Source organism: Molossus molossus, unplaced genomic scaffold (assembly GCF_014108415.1).
Source record: "Molossus molossus isolate mMolMol1 unplaced genomic scaffold, mMolMol1.p scaffold_m16_p_4, whole genome shotgun sequence".
Classification (NCBI taxonomy): Eukaryota; Metazoa; Chordata; class Mammalia; order Chiroptera; family Molossidae; genus Molossus; species Molossus molossus.
This window is the reverse complement of record NW_023425377.1, coordinates 67702493-67708561: the sequence shown is the minus strand read 5'-3', so window position 1 is coordinate 67708561 and position 6069 is coordinate 67702493. Positions and strand designations below refer to the sequence as shown.

Below are 6069 nucleotides of genomic sequence, written 5' to 3'. Positions count from 1 at the left end.
GCCCCGGGACCGCCCCTCCGGGACCCGGAAGCGGGAGCGCGCAGGGGAGCGGCGGGCGCGGCGGGGCGGAGCGGCCCGAGGATTGTCGGGCGGTCGGGCGGTCCGGCGGGCGGTCCGGCGGTCCGGCGGGCGGTCGGGCGGGCAGGCGGGTTGACCGGGGACCCATCCCGGGACCGGCGGCGCGCGGTGGCTGAGGCCCAGGTGAGTGCTTCCGACCGCAGGTGGGGGGCTCGATCTCGAAGCTCGCATCAGCGGGCTGCAGTGTAAAGGGACGGAGCTGAGGTAATTGGGGGGTGTGAAGGCAGGGGTCCAGGGGGCCGGAACGAGGTTGGGGGTCGTGTGGAGGAGTTTCAGGGGACGGTGTGCGAGCAAGACCAAACAGGAGAAAGTTGAGGGGATGGGCCTTGTAAGGGAGTTTGCGGGCAAGTGGGGGTGGTAGGTCTTGTGGCTTTGAGCAGCTTCTCTGAATCTGAAGAGGACGTGGCTTAAGTGGTAGTTGAGGGGTCGCAGGAAACGGGTTTGGGAGGGGCAGAGGCAAGGAGGCGGTGTTGAGAGGCCCACGCTGGGGAAGAGGGGCAAGGCTGGTGGGGGCAGAACAGCCTGGGTGCTATGGGGGGGGGTGCAGGACAGCCTGGGGGCGTCTGCCCACGGTTGAAGTGGTGGAAGAATGGTGCCTGTGCCAGGGCGGCGCCTAGGATTTAGTGGGTGTTCATCAATGCGAAAGGTTCTGAACCCACTGATGTGGTGGCCCGCCGAATTGGGAAGGGGAACTTGGGGATGGAAGGGGGCAAAAAGGGGTAGAAGCTGTGCCAGAACTGAGGGCCTGTCCAGGGAGGGCCTAGGGAGGAGGGGAAGGAAGGAAGGGACTGTAGTGGCCCCATTTAGATGTTGGGATGCAGCCCGTGAAGATTGGGGCGGGGGGGGGGGGTTCCTTCTTGATTCTTCTCGATTTCACCCAGCCACTGGGTGACCCTGGGTGAGTCCCAGCACTCTCTGGGCGGGGATTCTGGGATTCCGGACTGGAAAACCACACAACTCTTTTGCTAAGACCTGGCTGGCTGGAGCCCCTGGGGGTCTTGGGGAGCAAGGAAGCAGGCTCTGGGCCCTCTTTGGGACCGGAACTGGGTTTTGGGGGGGAGGGGGAGGGCATTTGTACACACCAGTGTGTGCTACGCTGTCACCACCTCCTCAGAGTTGCATCCTTGGACTTAAATGGGTAAAACGACACACAGGAAATCTGTCCTCCAGCAGCTGTGAGCTCAGCCCTAGAGGCAGCCAGTGTGCTCTCTTCTCTCCTGTGTGCCTGTAGACCAGGGGGTCTCAAAGGAAGCCTCTCCCACACTCTTTGTCTGAGGTGATAGCTGGTGGGGATGTTGTTCCTTGCAGTTGGAGGGTCCCAGCTCCTACCTTGCTGAGGTGTCTTCTGGTCTAGGAGTCTCCAGGCACTTAAGCCATCCAGGAGCAATGGGAGGTGATACAGGCAACTGGAAAGTTGTTTCACCATCTGATGGGTCCGGTTCTGGCAAGGGCCTTGCATAGGGCAGTTTTGATCAGCATTAGTCTCTCTTCTTTCCTATCTGTGGGGAACCTTGTCTGAGATCTGCCAGAGGGCTGGGAAGCCTGGTTTTATAGGTCATGCAGGAGATGAATCTGGATAACTTGAATGTAAAGAGAGCCACATGACATGCCACCTCCTTCACTTCCAAAAGATTCTGGCCCTTATGGAAGGTGGCTCCAGGACACTCAGTCAGAGCCCACAGTCATGCCTTCTGCAGACATTGAGTGTGGGCTTGCCCTGGCCAGGACAGCCCCTGATAAACAGGACCAGAATATTCTGGTTGCATGGCCCTGGCTGTTTTCTCCCTACACCAGAAGCATGGTCAGGTAGGCTCTCTTGGAGGGTCCTGTGTTGGGGGTTCTGAGTCTCTTTGTCTCTTTCTTCACCTGCAAAATGAATGGATTGGCCTCAATCAGCATTTCTCAACTTTGAAACCCAACCCCTCTTGATAATCTTGGTGTCTCCAACACATAGCCCTACTGGATTTTATATAGCCCCTAACTGGTGATCCCCCTCCTGCTATAGTGATCCTAGTTTGGTTCAGTTTTTCATTCTACAATTTATATCCAAAAATGATTTTTTAATTGCACTTTTATGTTCCAAATGGAAAGTTTGCAGTGCCAAATGTGCTTTGCTCATTGCACTTATTCCCAAAGCTCTAGCTGCATCCAGTGGTTGGAAATCACTGGGTGAGACCCTCCCTCAGGTCCAGGCCTATGACTTGAAGAAGCAGGTGGGATGTAGGAATCTCCCCTTTTTGTTCAGCTGTAGGATTCGTTCTCTGTCCCCAACAGGAAATTGTTAACTTGCCACTTCCCTCTCCTCAACTCCTCGAAGTTGTGTCTTGGGTGGGCCCGGTATTCAGTTAAGCAAGGGCTGATTGTGCTGGGGACTGGTTCCAGGTGACAGAGATGAGTCCGCATGCCCTGGAAAAGGAACATTCTAGTGCCCACCCTCCCACCCACGGGAATAATGGAGTGGAGTGGGCAGACAGTTCAGAAACAGAGCTAGCGCAAGAAGTCATAGGAACAGAATGAGGGATGACCAGTACAAGCTCCAGGGCTTGGGGGTTGCTGCAGTTTTCCCCAGAAGACATGGCTGGGCTCAAGCCACGCCTTGAAGAATATGGAGTTGTGAAACCAAGCCTGGAAGGGGGATTTGCACAAGCAGATCCCTGTGCAGCTCTACCCTTTATTGAACACCTTCATGGTAGACACTTTTATACCCAACTCTTTTATTCTGCCAACCAGCAGCAAAATGGTTTCCATTTTCCCAATATGGAAACTAAGGCTCAGGGGGTTTATGACTTCAGAGATGGCTCCCTGGATATTCTAGAAACTTGAAGCATCATGAGTAACCTCAAATGAGTGAGGACCAAATCTCTAGAGCAGAGTTTCTCAGCTGCAGCACCATTAACATTTGGGACTGGGTCATTCTTTGCCTGGGGAGTGTGTGTGTGTGTGTGTGGGGGGTCCTGTGTATTATAGAATGTTGAGCAGCATCCCTGGCCCCCATCCACCAGATGCCAATAGCATCCCCTACCCCCCAAATTGTGACAACCAAAAATGTCTCCAGATATGGCTATGTGTCCCTTGGGGACAGAATCACCACCAGTAAGAACCTTCACTCTGTAGTAAAACCTGGCTCCTGCAGGCTTGTCATTGCCTCAATGGATCTTTGGTATAAGTTGAGCTCCTTGTAAGTTTCTGCCAAGAGCAGGAGTGGGGAAAAGAGGCCAGCAACTGAATTCTGCCATCCAGTCAGTTCTTAATCTGGAGACTTGATAAAAAGGGGGCACCACTGGGAACGAACCAAGGGGGAGTTGGACAACACGTCTCAAGAATGGGCAGCAGAAGAGGAACAGGAGATGAGTGGGGGCTGTCGGCATTTGCCCAGACAGCAATGACATTGTCTTTCTCCTCTTTGTCTTACTACTGACCTGGATTTCTTCAGGAACTGTCCCTGCCTTGGCACAAATTGTTGCTTTTCTTCTACGATTAGAGGTATTTGATTCTCTTTTCAAGAGCTACTTTGGAGGTGATCCTGGATCAAGATGGCTCTTGAAGCCACATTATCTTCTCACGTTTGCCCTCTTGGCTCCAGATGCCAGTCCATCTTCAGGACAAAATGTTAGACAGATTGTCTAACTTTTATGCCTAGTGCATGCTTCTCTGCTTGTTCCCCAACTGTAACATTGCTGCTATAACTCCATGGGAGGAAATGCACGTCCTTGGGCCTTCTGACCCTTTGTGGGTGCTGTCCCTCCTCCCCTCGCTCCCTACCCACAGTCCTTTGTATGTCTCCAAGTCCCCAACCAGTTGTGCCAGGCAGCCCCTGCTCGGCCTCCACATGGAGCGAGACAAGCCCTTCTCTCTGCCCTCCTCTCTACCCTCCTCCTGGATGGAGGGAGTCGCAGAACAAAGGGTTCTGTCTGAACACTGCCAGGCCCCTGAAGAGCTAGCCTGCTGCTGGCCACTGCACAGAGCCCCGTCACTTCACCTCTCCGGTTTTCATTTTGGCCCAGAAAGGACCTCAGAGATTAGACACGTCTCTGAAATGCAGGGATGAGTTTGGGTTCTACTCATTTCCTCATCGAGACTTTATTTCCTCGCTGGATCCCGATGATAAATAAAGTAGTGATTCAAACATTTGGCCTGTGGGTTAGTCGGGGTGATGAATAAGCTGGCCTGATCTGACTCATTCATTTATATCTCTGCTCTACCCTGCTTCACAAGGCTGTGTGTGGGAGAATGGACATTTCAGTGTAGTTGCTTGCTGCTGGGTGTGCAAGTTTTCCTGAGGTTGCCATAAAAAGTACCTCAGACTAAGTGTCTTAGGTAATAGAAATTGTCTTACAGATCTGGAGGCCAGAAGTCTAAGATCAGGGTGTCAGCAGGGTTGCTTTCTCCTGAGTCCTCTCTCCTTGGCTTGTAAATGGCCTTCTTTCTATGTCCACATCGTCCTCCCTCTGTGCAGATCTGGGTCCAGATTTCCTCTTTTAAGGACACCAGTCCTATTGGATCAAGGTTCACCCTAATGACCTTCTTTGAACTTAGTCACCTCTTTAAAGGTTCTGTCTTTGCCCTGGCCTTGTGGCTCTGTTGGAATATTGTTCCCTGCACCAAAAAGGTTGTGGGTTTGATTCCCAGTTAAGACACATACCTAGGTTGCAGGTTTGATCCCCAGTGGGGGCGCGTTCAGGAGGCAGTAATCCATGTTTCTCTCACATCAATGTTTCTCTCTCCCTTCTCTAACTCTAAAAATAATAATAATAATAATAAAAAAAAAACATATCCTTGGGCCCTGGCCGGTTTAGCTCAGCAGTTAGAGCGTCGACTTGGGGACCAGAGAGTTCTGGGTTTGGTTCCCGCTAAGGGCATGTACCTTGGTTACGGTTTGTCCCTGGCTCTGGTTGAGGTTGTGTGGGTGGCAACCAGTCTGTATCTCTCTCACATCAATGTTTCTCTCTCTCTCTTCCTCCCTCTCTCCAGCTCACTCTGTCTGAAGATAAATGCAAAAAAAAAAAAAGTCCTTGGGTAAGAATTAAATATATATATATATATATATATATATATATATATATATATATTCTTAAGTGAAGACAAATAAATAAATAATAAAGGCTCTGTCTCCAAATATAGTCACATTCTGAGATGCTGGGGTGAAGGGCTTCAACATAATTGGAGGTGGTAGAGACACAATTCAGCCCATAACACTGGGTAAGGGGCAAATTTTATTTAGTAAAGGGATTTTGGACAAATAGAGAGCGAGTTCACTTTGTTTTGTCTCACTCATTTAGGGTGGTAGGCAAGTTGGTCACATTAACTTTGGAAGCTCCCTGTTAGGGAGTTTTCCAGATCTCACACATGTCCTTCCTTATACTCAGGGTGACTGAAGAGGCAAGGACCCAGCTTGGGAAGAAGTGGATCTTGTGGGACTCTACAGGGGGCATATTTAGAGCCAGGCCTGGGAGGCTGTGTGTGTGTGTGTGTGTGTGTGTGTGGTGTGTGCGCGTGCGCGCATGCAGCTACCAGGGGACTGGCCAAGGTTCATAATTGGGACATACTGGGGTCCTATCTTGAGTATTGCCAAACCTGTGGCCAGCCTACAGGATCACCTTTACTCTCTGCCTCCATGACAGTGCATGGATAGGCTGGGAAGGGAGCTGTTTAATGGCTGTAACCACAGATGTTACTGACAGATCAAAACTCTGGACCATCAGCCATCTGGGTGATAATAGATGTCATTGGATCTGAAAGTGGAACCAGGTCCTTGTGGCAGAAACTGGGCAGGGATTGTGCTTCGTGGCTAGGAGGAGGAGCGCTGGCCCATGTGAAGACCATGAGGCCAGGGTCACAAGCAGATAGGAGAGGGTGTCTCTGGGGCAGAGAATACCCCACGCTGCCAGGTTGGGCAAAGTCAGGAATGGAAAACAAGGATGGTCATGGGGGTCTTGTTAGGATGATGGGGCTATGGCTAACGGGTTCAGGGTCTCTGTGATAGTAGGAATG

The 6069-nt window shown here is 51.5% G+C and overlaps 1 protein-coding gene across 5 annotated transcripts in view; it reads left to right on the top strand.

Annotated features, from left to right (window-relative positions):
- The first annotated feature begins 138 nt into the window (after positions 1–138).
- MYO9B (myosin IXB) overlaps positions 139–6069 on the top strand; it is an 88134-nt gene continuing 82203 nt past the window's right edge. For all 5 annotated transcript variants that reach the window (XM_036241972.1, XM_036241971.1, XM_036241969.1 and 2 more), the window contains exon 1: positions 139–201. The gene's annotated coding sequence lies outside the window, so the exon portion shown is untranslated. The remainder of the gene's footprint in view (positions 202–6069) is intronic.